Source organism: Onychostoma macrolepis, chromosome 13 (assembly GCF_012432095.1).
Source record: "Onychostoma macrolepis isolate SWU-2019 chromosome 13, ASM1243209v1, whole genome shotgun sequence".
Classification (NCBI taxonomy): domain Eukaryota; kingdom Metazoa; phylum Chordata; class Actinopteri; order Cypriniformes; family Cyprinidae; genus Onychostoma; species Onychostoma macrolepis.
In genome coordinates this window covers 24,711,086-24,726,083 of record NC_081167.1, presented here as the reverse complement: position 1 = coordinate 24,726,083, position 14,998 = coordinate 24,711,086, and positions in this window count along the sequence as shown.

Here is a 14,998-nt window from a genome sequence, read left to right as displayed (position 1 = left end):
TTTTTTTAAATATATTAATATGAGTACATTACAATATAAATTTATTAGAACGAGTACATTATTTTGTATGGGCTTAAAAACAAGATGCAAGCAATCAGAATATTGTACCTGGTGTGGGGAGTGCCCAATGTAAACATGATACAAATGCCATTACCTATATTGTACTGTGGTACAGTTACAGAGGCCCTTCATAATGCAGATGTCAACTGCCTGCTCTGCCAATAGTTAGCAATGGCCCTATAGTATGCAGTGTTTAATAAACAGCTGTTTTACTAAATTCTTCTGAGGTGAAATTCAGTGCAATCCTGTATCGTATCGTGGCATCTGTATCGTATCGTGACTTTATTGGTGATACACAGCACTATAGGTCACATACTTCCAGGTCTACACGCACCAATTGAGCAAATGCGCATAAGATGAAATGCTAATGGAGTTCTTTGGCTTAAATGCAAAGCAAAAGATAGCATGGCAATGAATGGATGCAAGGATGGATGGATATACTGGGGCACAGAAATGAGGAAGGTGCTGGCACTTTATTTCATGTGGTTGTGAAAACTGAAGGGCTCTTTTCCCTCCTCCAGCACCTTCTGCCCCGCTGTTCCATTTTTCCTCTCGCTCTCATACATTGATTGGAACTCATGAATATTTCATTTCTTTTGTAAAAAATATTTTTTTCAAAAGTGGCTCGACATATTAACAGGAAACGCTCTCGTTCTCTATTTTCAGAAAATATGAACTTGAAGAAAATGAAAATGAAATGAAGTGCTGTATTATAAGCTGACTTAATAGTTTACAACACATTTACTCAACTTTTGCATGAATCTAGCTGTCTAGTTTAACCAGCCACTAAATGCACTATAAAAAAATAGATCAAAAGTTAAAGGCATTGGTAATGTTACAAAAGCATTTATTTCAAAAGCTTTTATTTCATATACTGTTCTTTCTATTCATCAAAGAATCCTGAGAAAAGAAAAAAAAATCAGTTTCCACAAAAATAAGTTGCTTCACAACTGTTTTTATCAATCAATAATAAGTTTCTTGAGCACCAAATCAGCATTTTTTAGAATCATTTCTGAAGCATCATGTGACACTGAAGACTTTAGTAATGGCTGCTGAAAATTCAAGATTTGCATCACAGGAATAAATATAGTTTAAAAAAATGAATAAATGAGTAAACAGTGATTTTAAATTATAATATTTCACAGTATTTTTCCATCCTTGGCGAGACTTCTTTAATCATGCCAACCCCTAACTTTTAAATGATACTTTCTACAATATGCTGCAACAGAATATTTGTTCTTAGTAAATTTCCCCTTTAGTCTTTCAGTAAAGTTGAGGCTAGATCTGTAGGGCAAACGAGAGGTCAAAAATCATGTCAACTCTCCAGTGTCACTCCAGAACACTGTTACTGGGCAGATTTGAAACTAGGTCATGACCACCGACAAGAGAGGAGTTCAAGCAGGCTGTTGCTTTTCTGGAGTAAAGCAAAGCTAATTTAAGTATGATGGAGTTATACTAGTCATCTTGCTGACATGGGTACCAATATTAGGCACGTGGTGATAGAAACCTTCAGGAGCTGCTTATTGCTTTTAGAAAAGTATGAAAAGTCTAATATTACTGAACAGAAGAACTGCGGTAACACCTCTTCACAGGACTTTGAATAATTGTAAGTGGAACATTATTGGTCCTGACAGCCAGATGCCTCTGAACGCACACCTTCAGTGGTCTGGATAATTATGATTTCATAATGTTCTCAAAAATCTGAATAGAGCAGATGCGCAGCTTTATGAAAGAGATCAAGCATCTAATGCCCCGTGTTACAGAAACGTTTTCCTTGTGTCTTCCGTATTTCTCTCTTCCTTTTCTTCAGAAGGTCCCAGGGACTGATCCATAAAACATCCAAAGCCTGTCCTGTTGCTCAGCAGATGGTATATTTAATAAATGAAAACGTCTGAAGTTCTAACACTGGGTAAAAAACAATTTTCTCAGAACAGCAGTGAAACTCTTTCCTTACCTTGAAACTTTCTCTACCTAGATTGAAATTTTACTGTGATCTCAGTGTTAAACTTAGTTTCTAATTAACCAGTACCTCCAGTCTGTTTTTAGCTATTAGGCGATAATGGAACACAACGCAAAATTAACAAAATATTGCATTCGTAATATTCGTAATATTATAAAATGTAATATTCAAGTACAAAATATTAAACGTACCTGAAAAACGTTGTACTCTTTATTGGATTTGTATCTTTGTCCTGTTGTTTGTAATTTTCTTATTAATAAGTTTTCTAAATGTTTTCTTCAGTTGACAAAATACTGTCAAAAATGAATTACTACATTAATGAATCCAAAGTGGCTTGATAAAATATATGATTACAATTAAGTATAATTAAACTTAATTTATATGCCAGTTGACAAATTTAACTCACTAACAAAAAACAAACCCAAAGAAAAATAATTGCATTGATTTGAAAAACAATACAATGAATACAATTGCAAAAAAACCCACCACACTCTTTTTTTAAAAATGTGGTGGCCTCATCCAACCTTGTCACCGTATTTTGACCCATCGTCCCATAGCCTGTGTGGGACTTCCCCGTTGGAGGGTGTTTGCTGTGAGGGAATTGTCAAATCTAATGAATTAGTTTCCTGACAGGAAGAGACAGAAACGTTTGGCCTGCGAAAGGGTCGTACTGATTGCTTTGAAGCCGGAGAGCCAAGTCAAATACATGCTGCAGAAACACTTTGTCAAATCGAATGTGAAAGGTTAAGTTAAGCGGACCGTAGGACTAAACGCACCTCTCTGTCTGCATTATTTTCAGTGCTTCAATGAGTGGTGAAGCTGAAACTAACGCAGTGGACTGTTTTCAAATCACAGCTATAATCAAATCAGCGCCACTGACTTCACAGTTACACTGAGTAATTTCTATCACATCCCGACTAGATTAGCACAACAACAGAGCAAGGAAGCTGCAGACATAAAGAAGTCATTTGTCATGATTGGTACATAATATCGCACAGTAGGTTGTTAAAACCAGGTAACGAGGCAATATTTCAGCAGTTACACAGCGTGAATCTCACTGAGAATATAATGCAGCTCATTTATCACACAAGGAGTCAATTTCATATTTTAATAATGGACACGAACACCTTTGTCCAAATCAGAATGTGCCCTAACAGCTAAATATTCAGTTTAGCTCATCAGTTAATAATTTATCCAAACATGTGAACAACATGAATACTTTACGAGCTAAAAATTCCAGCCAATTCATACTCCACAGGTTCAATCACTTATAACAAGGCCCAGACAGAATATGCTTTACAGTTTAGCACAGAATTTGAATTGGCCCTTCATTCATAAATCTGAGCAAGGTTTCCCTGGTAACACTGTACACAAAACAGAGCTCCACTCACAAACGCTGCTTTATCAGACATTACATGCAAGATGAAATGAAATTAAAATTTCAATTTTCTGAAAACAGTCGGTTTCCTTCAGAAATACAGTGATGCAGTGCTCAACCAAGCGTTCTCCCTACCAGCCAACCAATCGAATTTCCGTAGGTGGGATTTATGTTAATGATATTCTAATGGGACAATTTGTGTTATCACAAATACAGGAAAACAACTTTGTTGTTGTGGTTCTTGAAAAGGGATTTTTAAAAAATGAAATATCTCCCTTTGGAGTTGACTTTGAGATTTGTAACTTTGTAGATCTTTTTATGCCCAAACACACACTACACACTGACGAAAATTCAAAAAGTGAAAAAGCATAATAGGACCCCTTTAATGTTAAAATATCCTAATAAATATATTTTTCATTTTATATATATATATATATATATATATATATATATATATATATATATATATTATTTTATTTATTTTTTAATCATAATTAATTAAATAACAACAGCTGACAAAGTCTTAGTCTTTATGAAATAATGGCTGCTATGCTCTTGCTTATTTCTTATACCAATAAATGGCTGTTAGATTTGCAATATTGTGTGACAAAATAATGAAAATTATAACAAAAGAAATAATGAAGGAAGAATCGAAGGAAGGACATAATTGCCCCCAGTCTCCTCTACTCTCAGCTCCATTCAACATATTTCAAGATTTCCCTTCAAAATTAGTTGAAAATCCCCCAAAAGTATACAGATTCTTTCCGGGCCTGCCCATAAGTAAATTGTCAGTCTTTTTGCCTAAATATTCTTAAACATTCTTCTCAGGCACAGTGGGTCACACATACCTGTCCAGATCTTGACACCTTGCACGCTACAGGGCAGCGCCAAGTTCACTGCTAATTGAAATTCACTAGATGTGTTAAATCCCACCACAGAGTCATGTACTGTATCTCTCTTTTATGCCACTAAATGATGTCAAAAGCCAAATTAATGAAAAAAGATAAATAAATTAAAAAAATAAAATAAAAAATAAAAGAATGAGGCCAGGTTCCTCAAAGCTTAGGTTACAACAGCCAAAACAAAATCACAAATGGTATATTACTAAAATGTCATTATATATTTTGACAACAAATAGAGTAGTTTTATTACTGCTTAAACGTTTTGGATGAGAAGGTGTTTGAATGTATTGTATTGAATGTGTATAAAACAATTGTGAATGTATGAATAAACTCACTGAAATTGCAAATGATTCCTGACACGGTTATCCATGCATTATTATAAATGAATGACTTTCAGCTGCTTTGTCACTACAAATAGCTGTCAGTATGAACGTCCTTTACAGCCGAATATAGGCTATACTTGATAAGCAATTATCAGTAGGTTTTAGAAAATCAAATGAAACATATGAGTAGTAAGAAATGAGCAATTTTGTCAATTTCAAACACTGTTTAAAAATAAATTGTAAAGAATTGTGATCAAATGAGATGCAACATGCTCCTCCTGCGAGGACATGTATCTGAGCATCATGGAAACACACAGAGACTCATCTGTCTGATGAGATCTAAGCTGGCAACCCCATCATATACAGCAACATCATGAATTTTAATGAAATATTCTCCTGTGGAAAAAAACCCTCAGGTGTCAAAGTCTGAAAGAAAGATCTCAGTGAGAAAATCTTGAGGGTAATTCAATTTTGAGGTGTCACTGCCTTCTTCGACCTCTATGCAAATCCTTGGATATTTTTAACTGGATTCATGTTTTCAAAATTTCCATTTTATGGAAGTTTTCAGGTAATGCAGCAAAAAATAAATTTAAAAAATAAAATAAAATAAAAATTGAGGAGAAGCATGTTTAATAATTTTTCAACAAAAATTTGGCTAAAAGGGTTGAATGGCTGAGCTTGGGAAAGCAATGTATTATTTGTGGAAAAACTGTGGGTAAAAAAGAGATTTGTTTGTCCTACTGTACACAGAGTTCAAAGGGTGTTATTTCTTCTGTGTCACAGTTTTAAAAAATGTTTTTGTAATAGGAGGAAGTCAGGCAGTAACTCTACCGCTGGTAGTAAAATAAGATGCTTGAAGCAAAACATTCTTTAATGTATTTTTGTAGATTTTATTGCTTTTCAGATATAAAAGCACCTTTGTGACTCATATCATCTAAAGATTCTGGCCCCTCAGGTCAGGTAATTGAGGTCAGTAGCTGCTGAGCTACTAATTCGAACATTCTGAAATGTGCCTCAGACTGCAGCATGACACAGTTCCTCAAAAGTAATGAATAAATCATAAACAGCAATGACATGGTGGGAGGACTTCCCTGCTTCTCAGAAACCCCAGAGAATCAATTAATCCTGATTACCAGCCCAACCATTTCCAACATCGCTCTCCAAGAGGAGTATGTGAGCCAAAGCATCAGCTAGTCCAGTATGCAAGATTTATCAACCAGATTTCTACATTTCCAAATGAATATTGTGCGTGGTGCTTGCCCATGTGTGGTTGCTAAGGTATTCTGAGCATATCTAGCACATTCCTGAGCAGCCTTCCTTTCCTCCTGGCTAAAATTGTGTATACATTTTTTGATTTATTATTCTAGCATGTAGCATTTCATTAAATTCAAAATGAATGAAACATGGTTCAAGAAATGAGATTCTCATGCGCCAAATGAGCAACCTGTTTTTCATCATTTCCAATCAGCTTTGGTTCTGTGTCTGGCCGCCGCAGCTTTTGTGGTGTGGAATGGAGCTGAATTATTGAAGGGGAAGAAAAGATCCTTCTCAGAAGAAAGTGAAACTGTTATGGCAGCCAGCAAAGTGCAACTCAAGAGAGCTTAAATCATGAAAGCTTTACTACATACTCTGAACAAGTATGCATCTGTATGCATCTTTCCACAAATACGGTGCAAAATATGGCCTGAAAAGGCCTCGTTTTATATATATAGGGTAAATTTCTATCTAAATAAAGCCTAAATATTTTGGCATACATGAAATAAAAATCTATATTACAACTGAATTTAAACTGTAACTTTAAGGCTATATATGTTAACATTAGTTAACGCAATAACACAAAATAATAATAACAATAAATAATGCATTACATTTACAGCATCTATGATCTTAATTTATTATGAAAAATGTAAAGTGTTACCAATTAACATTTATTATTCATTAAAAATGAATAATGGGTAACATGGTTGAGCTTAAATTTACTTGGAGACAGTCAAGAAGGTTAAGCAAAATAATACAAGTGAACTAGAAATTTACTTTATTTTTAACATTAGAACATGTGGTTCTGTGCCAAAACCACTCCCTGGCAGAATGATTTATTCAAGAGAAACTAATAAATATAACAATCAGAGAAGTTTTCAGCATTTGAGTAATCACTTTTCTCTTACAGGAAAGTCATGGGACCTCAGCAATATTCAGGATTTAGTGGTTGAAAACAGGTTCTTCTTTTGGCCGGTTATCTCCAATTAAACCTTCACTATGATTAATTGCATCTGCAGGATAAAATTTCTTAGCAGTGTGGCATGGGCCAGCTCATGTCCGATTCTGAGCTTGGAGGGTGGGCTTGCTGACTCCAGTCTGACCTGAGACAAGATATATAGAGCCCAACAACAACTGCTCGCTCTCTGCACCCTATAACATTATTAATAGCTTCCACTCTGGGTATGAACATTTTCCAAAGGGCACAGCAGTACATATAATACACTGACAATAGATTATTCTTATTGGTTTCATTTTATTAGAGAATAAAACAAAACTTTAAAAAATAATATATTATATACAGGTGCATCTCAATAAATTAGAATGTTGTGGAAAACTCAAATTGTGAAACGTGTATTAAATAAATTCAGTGCACACAGACTGAAGTAGTTTAAGTCTTTGGTTCTTTTAATTGTGATGATTTTGGCTCACATTTAACAAAAACCCACCAATTCACTATCTCAACAAATTAGAATACTTCATAAGACCAATAAAAAAAACATTTTTAGTGAATTGTTGGCCTTCTGGAAAGTATGTTCATTTACTGTATGTGTACTCAATACTTGGTAGGGGCTCCTTTTGCTTTAATTACTGCCTCAATTCGGCGTGGCATGGAGGTGATCAGTTTGTGGCACTGCTGAGGTGGTATGGAAGCCCAGGTTTCTTTGACAGTGGCCTTCAGTTCATCTGCATTTATTGGTCTCTTGTTTCTCATTTTCCTCTTGACAATACCCCATAGATTCTCTGGGTTCAGGTCTGGTGAGTTTGCTGGCCAGTCAAGCACACCAACACCATGGTCATTTAACCAACTTTTGGTGCTTTTGGCAGTGTGGGCAGGTGCCAAATCCTGCTGGAAAATGAAATCAGCATCTTTAAAAAGCTGGTCAGCAGAAGGAAGCATGAAGTGCTCAAATTTCTTGGTAAACGGTGACTTTGGTTTTCAAAAAACACAATGGACCAACACCAGCAGATGACATTGCACCCCAAATCATCACAGACTGTGGAAACTTAACACTGCACTTCAAGCAACTTGGGCTATGAGCTTCTCCACCCTTCCTCCAGACTCTAGGACCTTGTTTCTCTCATCTGAAAAGAGGACTTTGGACCACTGGGCCACAGTCCAGTTCTTCTTCTCCTTAGCTCAGGTAAGACGCCTCTGATGTTGTCTGTGGTTCAGGAGTGGCTTAACAAGAGGAATACGACAACTGTAGCCAAATTCCTTGACACGTCTGTGTGTGGTGGCTCTTGATGCCTTGACCCCAGCCTCAGTCCATTCCTTGTGAAGTTCACCCAAATTCTTGAATCGATTTTGCTTGACAATCCTCATAAGGCTGAGGTTCTCTCGGTTGGTTGTGCATCTTTTTCTTCCACGCTTTTTCCTTCCACTCAACTTTCTGTTAACATGCTTGGATACAGCACTCTGTGAACAGCCAGCTTCTTTGGCAATGAATGTTTTTGGCTTACCCTCCTTGTGAAGGGTGTCAATGATTGTCTTCTGGACAACTGTCAGATCAGCAGTCTTCCCCATGATTGTGTAGCCTAGTGAACCAAACTGAGAGACCATTTTGAAGGCTCAGGAAATCTTTGCAGGTGTTTTGAGTTGATTAACTGATTGGCATGTCACCATATTCTAATTTGTTGAGATAGTGAATTGGTGGGTTTTTGTTAAATGTGAGCCAAAATCATCACAATTAAAAGAACCAAAGACTTAAACTACTTCAGTCTGTGTGCATTGAATTTATTTAATACACGAGTTTCACAATTTGAGTTGAACTACTGAAATAAATGCACTTCTCTACGACATTCTAATTCATTGAGATGCACCTGTATATAATGATGTTTCACCCTCAGATTCCAGATTTTCAAATAGTTGTATCTCGGCCAAATATTGTCCTATCCTAACAAACCATACATCAATGGAAAGCTTATTTATTCAGCTTTCAGATGATGTATAAATCTCAGTTGGCACAACTTGGCACGTAAGACTGGTTTTGTGGTCCAGGGTCACATATGTGATTATTATATGTATAATTTATTTATAATGTAATACTTAAAGGTGGTATATAGGTAATCAGCTGAGTCAAATACTGAGTCTCTTTCTTATCTTTAAGAACAGGGAAGATGCTACAGTATGCAAATTGGCTATTTTGTAAAAGGCAGTTATATTAATCAAAATGACATTTAACTGTAAAATTATGTTTAATTACAAAGACAAAGCTAGATTTATTTTTCCTTTTTTTATTTATTTATTTTTTATTTGGAAATAAAATTCAAATTGGCAGAACGGAGAGGGCTGTAAAAAAATAAATCCAGTCTCCTGGCAAGCACAGGGTCTCGGCACAGACACATCAGTAGATGAATCCAGTGCTGGCAGCAGGCACTACGCAGGCCATCACATGACTTCACAGATGCCACTCACACTCACATTCCTGCTCTTTGTTTCTCTCACAGGTCAGGGTTTGTTGTTTTTAAGTGCACTGACTGTGTGTGGTTTAATTAAATATGAACAGTAATACAAAAAACTGTGTGCTGGGGGAAATTCCATTCAAACCATTATCAGATCCTGCAAACATCGCAAAAATGTATATTTATTGATCAGTACTTCTCTCATCAAAATTGTCTCATCTCTGTTCCTCTATCCTCTTTATTTATTTATTTATTTCCTCTTCACTTTTTTATTTCCTGTCATCATGATTTACTGCCCAGCAACACCCTAGCAACCACTCTGAACACTTATCTACACACTCTAGAAACCACTCTGAACACTTTAGCAACTCCATGGAAACACTCTAGTAATTTCCTGTCATTTTGACTGACTTACTATGCAAACCAATTTTTGGACCAGTTAGACTTGGACCAGGAAGAAACTGCATAGCAACACCCCTGCAATGTTAGGTTGTTACTAGGGTGTTGCCAAGCAGCTGCTAAAGAAACCTTTCTGAAAAGCCCAGTAGTGCCTTCAAATAGTTTTCAATATATGATCTAATATTTACTTCAAAACGTCACACCTTTGAACGCAAAATGTCTTCAGTCTTGTTTAGACTGATTGTTCTAAATACTCGACAGACTAATCAGAACGTGATTGCTGCTTCTCCACTCTCTCTGTTTTTACGGCTTCTGATGTCAGTCATTCCAGACATTTACACTGAATGCAATTTTCCTCTACCTTGCAAGTAAACATAATCAGAACAGCCTAAATTGTAATTATCATATAATTACATAGACAGCAATGCAACTAAAATGTTGTCAGACCCAGAGAGGTAGCAAGGACATCGGTAAAATAGTCATGTGACAACCGTAATTTTAAGAAGCTATGAGAATACTTTTTGTGCAAAGAAATCTAAAATAACATCTTTATTCAGCAATTCTTCTTTTCTGCATCACCGTCCTCCTCCATTATCGATGTCCTTACTATCCTTCTGGGCCTTGAACATTGTAGCTCTGTTGCCGTCTATGGGTAAGAAAGCTCTCGGATTTCATCAAAAATACCTTGTGTTCTGAAGATGATAAAGGTCTTACAGGTTTGGAACGACATGAAGGTGAGTAATTAATGACAACTTTCATTTTTGGGTGAACTATCCCTTTAAGGGTGAGTAAATGATGTTTTTGTCAGTTTTGAGTGAAGACTGCTTCATTTGGCAGCTCATTCTTGTCAATCTTAACCTAATGAAACTGAAAGAGAAAAGAGAAAGTTTGTGTCAGAGCAGGTAAGTCTGCAATAGATTAAATAGATGAAAAAACTGGAAAAAAAAAAACATTTGCAGCAACCCAGTAACCACTAGAAACAATAGTTTTACAATTAAAACTTTGAGAACATTGTTAATACTAGTCTTCGTTCACTCAGTGAGATACCTGTAATTATAGCAAAAAAGTCGCAAGCCCTTCTGTTCAAACAGTAAAGAAGCAGCATGACAGTTAATTTTATGTTGTGTATCAAATTCCAGACAAAACATTGTTTTAAAGGCAAGTGATAAAATAAACCAGACTGCTCTGTTCCTTTCATGTAGAGATGTGCACCATTTCTGAAGCACCCAGGAGTGAACTAGATACAGAGACCTTTGATATGTCTTCCTGTTTTCCCTCTGTCAGAGCCTCTATCTCAAACATAATGCTCTGTTTTGAGAGCTCTCCGTTGAGAAAACATTTCTCCGTGCCTTTTTCTACTCTGAATTTCTTTTCCTTTCTTCATGCTGTGTGCCCTCAATTCCTAGCAGGATTTCATATATTACTCTGTAAAAAAATAAAATAAAATGTAAAAAAAAAAAAAAAGAAATGTGCAGTTTGTACCCTAAGGAATAATTTTTACCTGGCCTGACCCTTAAAAATTTAATTTAATCATCCAACCTAATATATTCAAGTTCATCTAATAATAATAAATAATTTCTTTAAATTGAATCAGGGTTATTATCGCTAACAAATCATTTAAAAAAGGTTTAATTATTTAAAACAAAAAAGTTAACTGAAATATGAAGTAAACTTTAAGTACTACAATAAAAAAAAAATATATATATATATATATATATATCGTGGAAAAGTTCATTTATTTCAGTAATTTAACTCAAATAGTGAAACTCGTGTATTAAATAAATTCAATGCACACAGACTGAAGTAGTTTAAGTCTTTGGTTCTTTTAATTGTGATTATTTTGGCTCACATTTAACAAACCCACCAATTCACTATCTCAACAAATTCTCAACAGATTCTCTATGGGGTTCAGGTCAGGCGAGTTTGCTGGCCAATCAAGCACAGTAACACTATGGTCATTGAACCAGCTTTTGGTACCTTTGGCAGTGTGGGCAGGTGCCAAGTCCTGCTGGAAAATGAAATCAGCATCTCCATAAAGCTTGTCAACAGAAGGAAGCATGAAGTGCTCTAAAATTTCCTGGTAGATGGTTGCGTTGACTGTGGACTTCAGAAGACACAATGGACCAACACCAGCAGATGACATGGCAGCCCAAATCATCACAGACTGTGGAAACTTCACACTGGACATCAAGCAACATGGATTCTGTGCCTCTCCACTCTTCCTCCAGACTCTGGGACCTTGATTTCCAAATGAAATGCAAAATTTACTTTCATCTGAAAAGAGGACTTTGGACCACTGAGCAACAGTCCAGTTCTTTTTCTCCACAGCCCAGGTAAGATGCTTCTGACGTTGTCTCTGGTTCAGAAGTGGCTTGGTAGCCCTTTTCCTGAAGACGTCTGAGCGTGGTGACTCTTGATGCACTGACTCCAGCTTCCAAAAGGCCTCACGTTGTAAAAGTAATTTAATAATATCACCACCACGCCGGGGACACTTGACTACCTCTATTCCTATGTCTGTTTCCACTCTTCAGTACATAGGAATAGAGGTAGTCAAGTGTCCACGGCGCGGTGGTGATATTAATAAATTACTTTTACCACGTGAGGCCTTTTGGATTTTTACATTAGATATGTTGTCCCCGAGAGGTTTAAATGAGGACTTTGATATTCGTCCATTTCTTTAAATATGAAATGCCTATCTACCTATATGGCTTTTTATACAGCTCTAATAAAGGTTTTGATGGTACTAGTTGAATTTATGTATGTAGGCAGGTATCAATTGTAGGCAGGTATCAATTAATGCTGTTGGATTGTAGATTGAGAATTGTATTTTGTTATTTTGCATAGTTTTATATGTTTTGTTTTTCTTTTCATTCTTTTTTTTCTTGACTGATGTTATTGCTTTGGTTTATTTGTTCGGTTATTATTATTATGGTAATATTGTGTTAGGTCATGTGACCTTTTGATCACCTGGAGGTATAAAGAGGCATATCAGTGTTGTTCATTTGTCTGATGAAGAGCCTGCGTGCTCGAAAAGTAACACCCTATGCGAATTTTTTAAAATAAATTTATTTGATACTTTTGGAGCTTTGGTGTTGCCGACTTTGCATTTCTAATATGCTTTTACTTTACATGCAATGAATCTAAAATACATGAAAGTTTCACTTTTTGAAATAACTTACAAGAAAAAAATTTACTTTTTCATGACATTCTAATTTATTGAGATGCACCTGTGTATGTGTATATATATATGTATATATAAAACTATATATAGATAAAGAAAACTAAAATTACAAAAACAACAAAATAAAACATTAAATTTAAGTAGTGCTGTCAAACGATTAATCGCATCCAAAATACAAGTTTTTGTTTGCATAATGTGTGTCTGTGTACTGTGTATATTTATTATGTGTATATATATACACAGGTATTTCAGAAAAATATGTTGTGTTTATATATTAAATATATTTATATATAATATAAATTATATAAATATATGCACATGTAAATACATGTAAATATTTTCAAAATATATACTGTATGTATGTGTATTTATATATACATAATAAATATACACAGTACACACACATTATGTAAACAAAAACGTTTATTTTGGATGTGATTAATCGCGATTAATCTTGTTACAGTATGTTTTTGTATAGTACACAAAGCTTTTTCGTGTCAAAATATGACGTAAAAATTTTTATTCATCCTGATATAGCACCATGTGATGTTTTCCATTTGGATGCGATACTGGCGTGGGTGTTGTTCTGTGGGTGAATACTCATTACATTCAATCATAAACTATATTAATGACTCCCAGAGATATAAACAAGATGTTCTCTGTGAGTTAAGCTGTTTACGTGATCACTATGAGTGTTGTTTATCACTTATCATTTATCTCTATGTGGAAGCAACACCCACCGTATCTGAAGTATATGAGACAAATGTTAAGGCTTATCAGTCATCAAAATTCCCTTTAGGTATATGCATTTAAATTATAATATTTAGTAAAATAAATATATCTCAAAGACCCCTTTTCCTTAAAGTGTAATAAGATTTAAGCCACTAATATTTTTTTAAGATACTGAAAAAAAAAAAACACAAATGTCAGGACAGGTCAAAACTTCTTCAGTGCCCCCAAACCCCTTCAGACCCCCAAATTTATTTTGCTGTGTGCAAATTTTTACACATGCCATCTAATTATTTTCTAAATAATCAGCTCTCTTATGTGATTCCAGATAAAGCAATGCAAAAAGATAAACCTCCCCAGGTTGCTAAAACCCTGAAGGACCCAGCTGTGCACTGAAGGCAGTTCCAGATATATGAATATGAATTTGCAGTGACAAAACAGAGAGAAAGCCATTTTTATCTTAGACCCGCGTGCAGCTTGTTCTCCTGTCAGATTGTACGGCTTTAGGGCTCGTTTTGCATCAGGACTTGATTTGCTTAAGCCCAGCACGTCATTTACTCTGACGGCTCTTTCCTGAACATCAAAGGTGCTCCTGCTGAAGGTGCTTTGCAAACACACACACACTCTTGACAGAGCACTCTTCTTCTTTGAATGCAAAATAACATCTCAACTTGCACATCATAGTTTGTCCATTGTTTAGGACGTTCTCCCTCCTTTATACACAGCAGAAACTGAAAAATTGTTACCTTAAGGCACTATTTCAACCTGACTTGATCCTGTAGGATGTTAAGTGATGTTTCATTCAGTAATAATTTTTGACGTGTATAAAACCAGTTCATACAGATGATAGGGTACACTGAACAAATATTTTTCATTATACATTGCAATTTTTTTCCTGAGCCATGAGGTCATTGCTTGCAATGACAAAAGATTAAATTTTACATAATTTGATCCAATATTTAATCATTTTTTTAAATGTCACATATTCAAAACATATGTATCACATATTTTAAGATAAAAGACTAGTTTATGATTTTCAGTTTCATTAAAGGTGATTAAATGCATAGTTTTTCAAATAAGTGAACATTTGATGGTAAAAATCAACCTATTTAGCGGGACTAATTGGCATAATTAACATGCATGCATATGACCTTTTAAATATGCTTTTTAATGATGGCATGAAATGAAAATTCATAGCTATCAAAGAAAAAAAAAATGTTTTGGCCTGCAGACTATATGTACAGTAGTTACAACACTGATCAACATGGTTTAACTGGATGGTGGTGATAAGCTGAATCTAAACCTTAGTACATAAAGATGCACTTCATTTGAGCCCCTAAAACACAATACAGTTCTGTTCTTTAAAACGAACAAGACATGGTGTAACGCAAACTAAATCATTTT